Raw genomic sequence first — 12,443 nt, forward strand, 5'->3', positions numbered from 1 at the left:
AATGCCCCCCAAAACAGCCTGAAAATGGCCCCAAACAGCCTGAAAATGGTCCAAAAAACAGCCTGAAAATGGCCCCAAAACAGCCTGAAAAGGGCCCGAAAAACAGTCTGGATATGGTCTCAAAATGGCTTTAAAATGGGCCAAAATGGCCTGGAAGCAGCCCACAAAACAGCCTGAAAATGGCTCCAAACAGCCTGAAAACGGCCCAAAAAACCAGCCTGAGAATGCCCCCAAAACAGCTTGGAAACAGCCCAAAAAACAGCCTGGATATGGCCCCAAAATGGCTTTAAAATGGGCCAAAAATGGCCTGGAAACACCCCCCAAAAACAGCCTGAAAATGCCCCCCAAAACAGCCTGAAATTAGCCCCAAAATGGCTTTAAAATGGGCCAAAAATGGCCTGGAAACGGCCCGAAAAACAGCCTGGATATGGTCCCAAAATGGCTTTAAAATGGGCCAAAATGGCGTGGAAATGGCCCAAATCAGCCTGAAAACGGCCCAAAAAAACAGCCTGAGAACGCCCCAAAAACAGCTTGGAAATGGCCTGAAAAAACAGCCTGAAAATGGCCCAAAAACAGCCTGAAAATGGCCCCAAAATGGCTTTAAAATGGGCCAAAAATGGCCTGGAAACGGCCCACAAAACAGCCTGAAAATGCCCCCAAAATGGCTTTCAAATGGTCCAAAAACAGCCTGGAAACAGCCCGAAAAACAGCCTGAAAACGGCCCAAAAATGGCCTGGAAACGGCCTGAAAACCAGCCTGGGTTTTTTGGGTCGGTTTTGTCCATTCTTCAGGGGCTGCCATAGGTTCTCCATCACAGGTATAGACTCTTAACTAACCCCAGTCACCATGGGGTTATTCCTTTGGGGAATAAGTTCCGTGAGAAGCGGTGGGGATTATAGCTGAGTCAATATGTATAGGAGCTGTCACATGGGTATCATTGTCCTTGATTTCCCCCCCCCCCTCCCCATTTGGCCGGGATTGTTAAATGAAGCAGACTACTGTGAGTGAATGCCAAGCAATGATTCTTTGACATCTATCGGGTTGCTTGCAAGAAGGATTCATCTTTCTAAACTGCCCATTTTAATGCGCGGGGGAGGCCTTACAACCTCTTTCTCCTTCCCCTTTCAAGGCATTGAAATCTGCAGAGTAGATTAGATGGGAACCCTGGAGAGGAAGGTGGTGATGGTGGGGAAAAAAACCGGAACAGGCATTCGACATATGTACCCTATTGAAAAATAATAAAAAGGTAAATGACTTTGTCATTACCTAACGTTGCTTTGTCTGGATCGAGGCTTCCCCGCTCTGTCTCTACCCACTCACCCACCCTTCCCCACTGGGCTACTTTATTGCTTGGATCATAAATATTGTCTGCAATTTAGCCTTTCAGGTGGCCCTCACCTCCTTCCCCGCCAAACATTTACTACCTTGTAATATTAAATCAGGTATCCAAGCCCAGTTTTACTGCATAGCTTTTTTTAAAAAAATAAAATAAAAATGCTGCATGCCAAATATTCAAGGAATTTCTCGTTCAGCATTTTGAACCGAAGAAAAATACTGCTGGGTGAATCCAAAGGCCGACCTTTGCCAACTTCCTCCTTCTCATGGGGGTCAGACTAGAAGACCTCCAAGATCCCTTCCAGCTCTGTTATTCTATTATTATTATCCATCATTTGTCTGAAAAAGAAGAGGGTCTCCTGCTCAGGCAGGGGGTTGCAGGGACTAGTCCAGGGGTCCTCAACCTTTCGGACCTCAGGGGACCACTAAATTCATAAGTTTAAATCCCGCGGACCACTAATTTCATCTGCCTAATGACTGGCTGGGTGGGCATGGCTAGGCGGTCATGTGACTGGGTGGGCGTGGCTAACTTGATGTCACTCACATCGAGGGGCACCTCGCCAGCCTCTACTTGCCCCTCACCTCCCAGCCCCTCCTCGCCTGCCTGCCCGGGATCCTTGGGGTCCCAACGAGAAGCAGTGGCTGGAGCTAAGCAGCCCCCAGGAGAAAGAGTTGGCAAAACAGCTCAGTTCAAATTGGATCTGACTGAGAAGGAGGCTCAGCAGAAGCACCTCACTGAGGACTAGGAGCATGGGCTTTCCAAGCAGAGGGAAGACCTGCAGGAGTGCAAGGCCAGGGACTGGCGCCTGGAGGCTCAGTGGGCTGAGATGCTCAGCCAGTTCCAGGCCACGATGCAGTCCCACTGGAACGAGGCCCTCCGGCTCTTTTCCACCAGCGGCTCTTCCCTCCAGCCTTCCCCCAAAGCCCCCCACCAGGAGGCTGAAGGAGACCCCAAGTGGGAATTTCTGCCCCCCTCCAACCCACACAAAAAGACCCCAAAGGGGGAGACTCTCTGCAGCAACACAAGCCTTCATTGCACGTATCCGTCCCAGGGGCCGTAGTTTGAGGACCCCTGATTTAGTGCAATACAAAAAATGCAAATAATTTTTCTGCAGACCACCAAAATTTGCTCGCGCACCACCAGTGCTCCATGTACCACCAGTTGGTGACCGCTGCTCTATAGGGCATGCCATTCCCATTCAGTTGCATGGCGAATGAGTGTTGAGATACCAACGTGGCTCAAACGCTCTCCGCCACATTGGACATCCGGGAAAGGACGAAAGATGTTGAATTCTCTGGCTTATTGATGCGATCCCGTGGATGAAAGAGACGTAATCGGGAGAAAGAGAAGGACGCACCCAGATTTCTTTCCAGCCAAAAGAGTGGCAATCCAGATCCTTTTCCGGAGAGTCTTCCCATTAGCTTTCTTCTCACTTCCGACTCCCCGGGTGCCCTTGAGCGGTGCCACACGTTGCTTTCTGAATGGGAGTAACACAATAAACTGGGAGCACGCCAGCTGCAGCAGGCCAAGCGAGGCCCCTTTTAACAAGTGATTAGAAGGAATCATATTAACACTCAAATGAGCAAAAGACTTGAGGGGCAGGGGACGGACAGGCCAAGTAAGCTGTCAGAGAGCCCAGCAAAAGGAGCAATTCCAGCCAAGCGCCGTAAATGATGTCTTAAGAGAGACGGCCATGCGTTTGGAAAGGGAAAGAACCGCGTGGGCGAGGGACCGAAGTATAACTCGGAGGCAGGGGCTTGGGGGAAGAGGCACGAAACTCTTCAACACGGGTGGTCCTCAACTTACAGCAATTCATTTAGTGTCCAAAGTTATGACAGCACCGGAAAAAAAATATGACTTATGGTCTGTTTTTCACGCTTACGACCATTGCATGGGATCAAAATTCAGATGCTTGGCAATGGACTCATATTTATGACGGTTGCAGTGGCCCGGGGGTCAACCGACCCGTTTTGCGACCTTCTGTGAAACAAAGTCAATGGGTAAACCAGATTCACTTAACAATCTTGTTACTAATTTATTAACTTAGCAATAGCACTTAGACTTATATACCGCTTCGTAGTGCTTTTACAGCCCTCTCTAAGCGGTTTACAGTCGGCATATACGCCTATAACAGTCTGCGTCCTCATTTGACCCACCTCGGAAGGATGGAAGGCTGAGACAACCTTGAGCCTGGTGGGATTCAAACTGCCAAACTCCAGTTTGGCATTATTAACAACTCCGCTTAACAACCGTGGCAAGAAGAGTCATAAGAGGGGGGGGGGCAAAATTCACTTAACAAATGCCTTGGCTTGACAGCAGAAATCTTGTTCTCAATTGTGGTCTTATGTTGAGAACTATCTGTATATCCTTTACATGACAGCCAAAACTTGATATGTTTCAATTCCACTATTTTAAGCCGATGGTTTTAATGGGACATTCATTTTTCAAATTTTATTTCAGGGAATTGCCTTATGAGGGCAACCTACCCTGCGGAGGGGCAGGGGTTGGAGATTGATTTAGAAGCAAACAAAAACTAACTTAGCTATTCAAGAAGTTTGAGGGGAAAATTTTGCATTGGGAGTCTTGGTCCGATGAGCACTGCTGGAATTTCTATTTGTTTTCAGCTGGAGTAAAGATAAAAGTTCCCCTCGTACATCTGTGCTAGTCATTCCTGACTCTAGGGGGCGGTGCTCATCTCCATTTCAAAGCCGAAGAGCCAGCGCTGTCCGAAGCCGTCTCCGTGGTCATGTGGCCGGCATGACTCAATGCCCAAAGGCGCACGGAACGCCGTTCCCTTCCCACCAAATGTGGTTCCTATTTTTCTACTTGCATTTTTTAACGTGCTTTCGAACTGCTAAGTTGGCAGAAGCTGGGACAAGTCCCGGGAGCTCCCTCCGTTACGTGGCGCTAGGGATTCGAACTGACGAATTGCCGACCTTTCTGATTGACAAGCTCAGCGTCTTAGCCACTGAGCCACTGCGTCCTTTATTTGCTGGTGTGTGTGTGCGTTTGTGTGTGTGAGAATGAATCTGTGGAGGGAAAGTTAGCTTTCCATGTAAATATTTGCCTGATTAAGACTTTTCCTTTTCCTTTTTTTTCTTGTTTTAATAATGTGTAACCCAAGAGCAAAAGTTTCATGTGAGAAAATGGCACTTGGCAAACAGTGGCCCTCTGATATGCTCTAATTGCTTTCGGTAAACTGACAATAAGGGGATGTGGTGGTGGGGGAATGAAAGTAGATATGACAGCATTTAAAGCTGAAGAGAGGCGGCTGCTTCTGAGCCGTTCATTTATTTGGGTTTTTCCAGAGAAAGGAAAGAATTAAGAGACAAATTCAATGTAGCAAGAGTGTTTCCTCTTGTTCTCTCTTGTTAACTACATTAACATATTTACTCAAAATAAGTCACACGGCGTTTAATAAAGGCCTTAGATATGCAGAATTTCTTCTAATTCTGCTGGCTCAAAAGGCTTGGATAAGAGTAGAGAAGCATTCCCATGGAAAAAAGTTCTGCGGTGATAAAAAAAAACAGAAGAATTAAGACCATCCCCACCCCACATTAAGGACCGACACCTCTTAAGCTCAAAGCTCCTTCAGGTTTATCACCCTCACTCACCTATTATTAAAAATGTTAGGATACATGCAAGAGAGTTTAAGAACGCCTTCTTAACCTCTCGTGCACGTATCCTAACATTTTTCTACCCTGTTTCCCCAAAAATAAGACCTCCCCGGATAATAAGCCCAATCAGGCTTTTGAGTGCATGTGCTGAAATAAGCCCTCCCCCAAAAACAAGCCCTCCTGAAAATATTGCAACACAGCAGCAGCCATGAGGTGACCACGCTCGCCGCCTCCTGCACATCAAAAATAGTAAGACCCACCCGACAATAAGGCCAAGCGCTTATTTCGGGGGTTCAAAAGAAAATAAGACCCTGTCTTATTTTCGGAGGAACACAGTATTATCCGGACCTTGCTGCTTCCTGACCATTTTTGCACCAACACTTTTTAAATTCTAAATTTAAAGCCTTATTTTCGGGGAAACGCGGTAGGGAAGGCGTGAGAATAGTTGTGCAAGAACTCGTAGGAATGCTCCCACGCTCGACAATTCTGTACATTTGTTGCATAGGGGAGTGGAGCATGCGAGTTTCAAAAAGGCTGCAGAAGATGCCAGACCTAGTCAGGTGGCATAAGCCACAGCAAAAGCACAAGCAGTGCAAGATGTACTTAAGAGTGCACGGTTTGTAAGGAGGCAAAATACAGGGTGTATCCTGTGAGTAAGAAAAACTCAAGGCAAACAAATAGCGTTATACCTAGGAGACCTGAAAGGTGTAATAAAGGTATTCCTCCTTAGCGCTTCACAGCTAATGGGGTTAGAGTAGGTGGTATTCATAATAAACCCCATACTTACCAGGGGGATAGAGTTATGGTCATTGCCTACCGTATTTCCCCGAAAATAAGACAGGGTCTTATTTTCTTTTGACCCCCCCTCCCCACCAAATAAGTGCTTGGCCTTATTTGGGGGGACCTTTTATTATTTTCAAGGTGCAGGAGGCAGCGAGCATGGTCACCTCATGGCTGCAAGTATAGGGGAAAGTCAAGTGATTTCCTAAATTTGTTTGTTTGTTTGTTTTATTGGATTTATATGCCGCCCTTCTCCCAAAGGACTCAGGGCGGCGTACAACATTAAAAAACACATATCACAAAAGTTAAAAGGAAATTAGATAAATATCCAAAAAAACAAATATGACAATAACATTTAAAAAATGAGTTAAAATTAGTAGGCCAGGCCGGCTTGCTAAGAAAAGCCAACTTTTTAGGGCGCGTCGGAAGGACCGGAGGTCAGGGATTATGAAAAGCTCCGGGGGCAGCTCATTCCAGAGGGAAGGCGCTCCCACAGAGAAGGCTCTCCCCCTGGGGGTCGCCAGCCGACACTGTCTGGCCGACGGCACCCTGAGGAGGCCAACTCTGTGGGATCGCACTGGACGGTGGGAGGCTACTGGTGGCAGTAGATGGTCTCGCAGGTACCCTGGGCCTAAGCCATGGAGCGCTTTAAAGATCATAATTAATACTTGAATTGCACCTGGAAAACAACCGGCAACCAGTGCAGGCTGCCTAAAAGGGGTGTAACATGGGAGTACTTAGGTACCCCCATGATAACCCGCGCGGCCGCATTCTGGACCAGCTGAATCCTCCGGGTGCTCTTCAAGGGCAGCCCCATGTAGAGAGCGTTGCAGTAGTCCAGGCGAGAAAGGATGGTAGGTTATCTGCCTTTTTTGCTACCCCTCTTAAATTTCCAGGGAATTGACAGGGATGGATTTTGGAGTGAAATGTGATCAGTAAAGATGCGACAATGCCCCCTTGCCCTTTTCATTGAGACTTTGATGCGTCAATGAAAGAAGATTCTCACTGTGCTATCATCCCGTATTCCCTACAGTTGGGTGCTGAACCCCTGGGAAAGCAAGAACCTGGTCTCACCCACCGCTTCCAGATGCTCGCTACAGGTGTTGCGACAGCTCAGCTGGAGCCAAAGGTTAGTCCTGTTGCGCCCAGATTTCGGACCTGTGGGGTATGCATCGAAAAAAAGGAGGGGCAGAGCACCAGAGGGGCCTGTTTAGTGCCACTCATTAATTTATTATTTATTGCTCCATCTATCTAGTTACACAACACATGTGCAACTACAAGTAATCTTATTGCTATGCCCTAAGCCATGGGGTCAGCAACCTGCGGCTCTGAAGCCCCATGTGGCTTTTTCATCCCTCTGCTGTGACTCCCTGTCTTTCTAGTGTGGGTTGCTGTAAAACCACTCTCTTTTTTATATATATATAAATGTTGTATTTTATATATATATAATGTTGTATTTGTACTGATAAATAAATAAAGGGAGACTAGTATAGATCTATTTCGAGCTAATTAGCTCTCATCAGCTAGCCATACCCTTACTGGGATTTGAACCTGGGCTGTATTATATCTTAGGCAGGAGTCTTAGCCATACCAGGGGTTGTAACACAAATACATATATATATATGTATGTATGTATGTGTGTATATATATGTGTGCGTGTGTATATATATATATATATATATATATATATATGTATATATATATATATGTATATATATATATGTATATATATATGGGGTAAAGGTTCCCCTCGCACGTATGTGCTAGTTCTTCCCAACTCTAGGGGGCAGTGCGCATCTCTTTTCAAAGCCAAAGAGCCAGCGCTGTCCAAAGACGTCTCTGTGGTCATGTGGCCGGCATGACTCAACCCCGAAGGCGCACGGAACGCTGTTCCCTTCCCACCAAAAGCGGTTCCTATTTTTCCACTTGCATTTTTTTTACGTGCTTTCGAACTGCTAGGTTGGCAGAAGCTGGGACAAGTCACGGGAGCTCCCTCCGTTACGCTGCGCTAGGGATTCGAACCGCCGGACTGCCGACCTTTCTGATCGACAAGCTCAGCGTCTTAGCCACTGAGCCACCGCCTATATAAAATCTGCTTTAAGCAAAGACGTCCAAACTAACGAAGTTGGAAGAGTGTTGGAAAGGAAAAAAGAGCAGAATTGGGTTTTGGAAAGCACGATGACGAACACCTGTGGGCAAACAAGGTGTATTCCCTGGGGGAAGCTAAAAAGTCATCAGTAGGGGTGCCAAGTCTGCATTTCTTTGCACACCAAATCCAGCCCCCCTCCATCCCTCCCCCAAAAGGTCACAGAGCCCCTTCTTCCTAGCCAGAAAGAGCTAAACCAACTGAAGAGTGGAAATGCCCATGTCTCTCTTCTTTGAAGAAACTTATACCACTTGTGAAACCCGCATGCTAAGTTCAGTCACACTTTTTGTCTTTTTTTTTAAAAAAATATTTATTTGTTTTGTCAAGTGTGCATAAGATAATAGATATAAGAACATGCAAGATTATGAATGCATGACATGGATACGAATAAGTGGGGACAGTAGGACAGGGACCTTCTGCACACCGGTGCGCTTCTGCACGACTTTGACCATTCAGTTCTGGTCGCCACGATGTAAAAAAGATGTGGAGACTCTAGAAAGAGTGCAGAGAAGAGCAACAAAGATGATTAGGGGACTGGAGACTAAAACATATGAAGAACGGTTGCAGGAACTGGGTATGTCTAGCTTAAGAGAAAGAAGGACTAGGGGAGACATGAGAGCATCGTTCCAATATCTCAGGGGTTGCCCCAAAGAAGAGGGAGTCAAACTATTTTCCAAGGCACCTGAGGGTAGAACAAGAAGCAATGGATGGAAACTAACCAAGGAGAGAAGCAACTTAGAACCGAGGAGAAACTTCCTGACAGTGAGAACAATTAATCAGTGGAACAGAATTTGCCTCCAGAAGTTGTGAATGCCCCAACACTGGAAGTCTTTAAGAAGAGGTTGGATAGCCATTTGTCTGGAACGGTATAGGGTTTCCTGCCTAGGCAGGGGGTTGGACTAGAAGACCTCCAAGGTCCCTTCCAACTCTACTATTGTATTGTATTGTATTGTATTGACCCTTACAGACCTCTTAGGAATGGAGTGAGGTCAACAATAGACAATCTAAATTTAAGGGTTTGGGGCTTTGGGGAAGAAACCATAGCTAGTGCATTCCAGGCATTGACCACTCTGTTGCTCAAGCTGTATTTTCTGCAATCGAGTTTGGTACAGTTTACCTTAAGTTTGTATCTATTGTGTGCTTGCCTATTGTTGTGGTTGAAGTATTCATTGACAGGTAGAACATTGCCGTAGATAATTTTGTGTACTATGCTCAGGTCAGACCGAAGGCGGCGTAGTTCTAAGTTGTCTTAAGCCCAAAATTTCGAGCCTGGTGGCATAAGAGATTCTGTTGCGAGCAGAGGAGTGGAGGACTCTTCTTGTGAAATATCTCGCGATTTGATGGCCGGAGGAACCTTTCCGGTGTAACTGGACATCAGCCTGGAAGGTAGCACTGATCCCCAGGTGATAAATTGGAGCCATTCGGATTCATGCCAACGGGCTGCCCTGTGTTCAAACGCTGGGCAGAGAGACCCTCCCTTCCGCCATGACAAACTCCAGGGTGGCATGGATCCAAAACAGAAGGCTCACCCTGAAACTCTTGGTTAGCAGGTAATAAAGGAGGCGTAATATCACCTGGATGCTGCTTGGCCAGAGAGATAGGCAAGTTCAGCCCGGTTTATTTTGGGAAAGGATACAGGCCAGAAGGGAAGCGGGTTTCCGCCGAAGGGAGAACTTGCCCTCAGGAATAGAATAGAATGGAATGGAATGAAATAGGGAATAGAATAGAGAATAGAATAGAATAGGAGAATAGAATAGAGAATAGAATAGAATAGAATAGAGAATAGAATACAATAAATAGAGAATAGAACAGAGAATAGAGAATAAAATAGAATAGAGAATAGAATAGAGAATAGAATAGAGAATAGAATAGAGAATAGAATAGAGAATAGAATAGAGAATAGAATAGAGAATAGAATAGAGAATAGAATAGAGAATAGAATAGAGAATAGAATAGAGAATAGAATAGAGAATAGAATAGAATAGAGAATAAAATACAGAATAGAATAGAACAGAAAATAGAATAGAGAATAGAGAATAGAATAGAATAGAGAATAGAATAGAGAATAGAATAGAATAGAGAATAAATTAGAATAGGAGAACAGAATAGAGAATAGAATAGAACAGAGAATAGAATAGAACAGAGAATAGAATAGAGAACAGAACAGAACAGAGAATAGAGAATAAAATAGAATACAGAATAGAATAGAATAGAGAATAGAACAAATAGAATAGAATAGAGAATAGAATAGAACAGATAATAGAATAGAATAGAGAATAAAGAATAAAATACAGAATAGAATAGAACAGAGAATAGAATAGAATAGAGAATAGAATAGAGTAGGCCAGAATAACAGAGTTGGAAGGGACCTTGGAGGTCTTCTAGTCCATCCCCCTGCTTAGGCAGGAAACCCTACACCACTTCAGACAAATGGTTATCCAATATCTTCTTCGAAACTTCCAGTGTTGGAGCATTCACAACTTCTGGAGGCAAGTCGTTCCGAGGAGGAGGGCCGAGGCGATGAGTAAGAGCAGTGAAGAGTTGGCAGAGTGCTTATCTCCACTCCGGGTTTTACAGGCCGCCTCTGCTTTACCTAGAGTTCCCTGCCTTTGGGAAACAAGTCCATTCCTTGCTTTTTCCTCTCTCCCCCCCCTCCCTCCCTTCCCTGCTCTCCTCTACCGGCAGCGCGGAGCAGGGGCAGTTGGCGACCGAAAATCCACCCCGGGTTTTGCGAGCCGCCTGCCCCCCTGGTAGAAATTGGAAAATTCAATAATTAAAGCAAAATGGAGAGACGGAGTGGGAGGGGGGGGAAAAAAATCCCGGATCAGGGCAACTTAGGTGGCGCATGCGCGCTCCCAGCCTCCATCCCAAACACATACATTTCCCTGTACTTGGAAAGTCACCCAAAAGCAGCTCAAGTGCAGGTAAGACCTTGCGCTCCGCCCGTCCCGGGTCCCCCGCGGTCGGTCCCGGAGCCTTTCCTCCCAGGGGGGCGACCCGAGACGCCCGGCCGGTCAACTTTTTTCCCCGGGGCTTGTCCGGCGGCTTGCCACTTCTTGAGTGCGCGCTTCGTGGGGCAGCAGGCAAAAGGGCGAGGAGCGGCGGCTGGAGCGCCAGGGTATCGGGAAGGGAGAGCGAAACCGCGTCCGGGGAAAGAGTCCGGGACTGCAAAGGGAGAGGGAGGCGGGCAGGGGGCGTCTCGAGACAGGGGCCCTGCCCGGGAAAGGGCTGCGCAGATCCCGGAGTGGGGTGGTGGTGCCTTTAATTGTGACCAAGGCAAGGCAAGAGGGGTCGCCCGGAGAAGCAGTTCACAATAGAGTTGGAAGGGACCTTGGAGGTCATCTAGTCCAACCCCCTGCTCACGTAGGAGACCCGGAGTAGGCGCTGGTGGAAGTGGCCCTCCCGCCACCTCGGATTCCCTGAGAGTGGGGGGGGGGGGGAGAGAGCGCTTGCCGCCGCCGCGCTTCCTCGCTCGGGGCGCGCGTGGGGGAGAAAAGGATGCAGGTGGTTCCTTCTTCTCTCGGTGCCTAAGACGCTGAGGCTCGTCTGATCGGAAAGGTCAGCAGCGAGGGCGGTTCGAATCCCTAGTTACAGGGTCAGGGGGTTGGACTAGATGACCTCCAAGGCCCCTTCCGACTTTTTTTTTTAAAAAAATATCTTCATTTATTTATTTCGTCAAGCACGAATTAGGGAACAGACAGAAGCACAGACACGGTTACGAATACGTGAAATTGATACGAATACAAGGCGATATAGTAGACTCTCTTACGGTTAAACCCTCGTCCGGAGGGAGCCGGTGCCTGGTTGGGTTGGGAGCGAGAGGCCGGCCGCTTCCAGGACTTGGTCAACTCGGAAGGTTGGGCTGGAAAACCAACGCGCGCCGGTGGGGCGAAGCGCCGCCGCTTTCCCTCCGCTCCCCTCGCCCTGCCTTTCTGCAGAAGCTTCGCCCCGGCCCGCCGAAGGGAGACGCGACCCGGGGGTCGCTCAGCCGGCAGACGCTCCCTCCCCCCCTCCCCCGAGCGAGTTTGCAAAGAGGGCAACGCCGAGGAGGAGGAGGAGGAGGAAGAAGAAGAAGGAGGGGAGGGGTGCGCTTGGCAGGCAAGCTCTCTCTTCCCCCCCCGCCTCGGAGCTGCCGCCCGAGTTTGGAAAAGTCGCTTTCTGCGCTTGTTCTCCTCCTCTTCCTCCGCTACCGGATCAGTTTTGGGGCGAGCGACCCGTTTAGGACTAGCGGGATTGTCGCTTCTTCCCCCCCCCCCCCCGCTCTGCCTAACCGGCCGCCAAAGTTTTGCCAAAGTAGCTGCAGCTGCCGCCAGTTTGGAGAGGGAGATCCCCCCCCTCCCCGGCGGCTTTGGGCTTGGCGAGAGAGAGAGAGAGAGAAAGAGACGCGTGGGGGTCCGGAGCGCCAGGTTAGCCTCGGGGCAGCGTCCGCTGCCTCCGCCGCCGCCGCTGGGCGCAGCTCGCCCGTTGGCCTGGATGCCGCCGCTTGTTTGGGGGGGCAAAGCCAGTGCTATATTAACCATTAAGCAGGTGTTTAGGAGGGCGCCAGGCAAGGGGGCACCACGAA

The 12,443-nt window shown here is 48.1% G+C and overlaps 1 long non-coding RNA gene across 1 annotated transcript; it reads right to left on the reverse strand.

Annotated features, from left to right (window-relative positions):
* Window positions 1-4,605: 4,605 nt before the first annotated feature.
* LOC309393380 lies at window positions 4,606-11,981 on the reverse strand. The gene is made up of 3 exons (XR_014175579.1): window positions 11,649-11,981; window positions 6,812-6,891; window positions 4,606-4,844 (listed from the first exon to the last, which is right to left on the reverse strand). It is a non-coding gene; the product is annotated as an uncharacterized lncRNA (long non-coding RNA).
* Window positions 11,982-12,443: the final 462 nt, after the last annotated feature.

This window comes from Natrix helvetica, assembly GCF_964273705.1.
Source record: "Natrix helvetica genome assembly, chromosome: 5".
In the NCBI taxonomy this organism is placed as follows: domain Eukaryota; kingdom Metazoa; phylum Chordata; class Lepidosauria; order Squamata; family Natricidae; genus Natrix; species Natrix helvetica.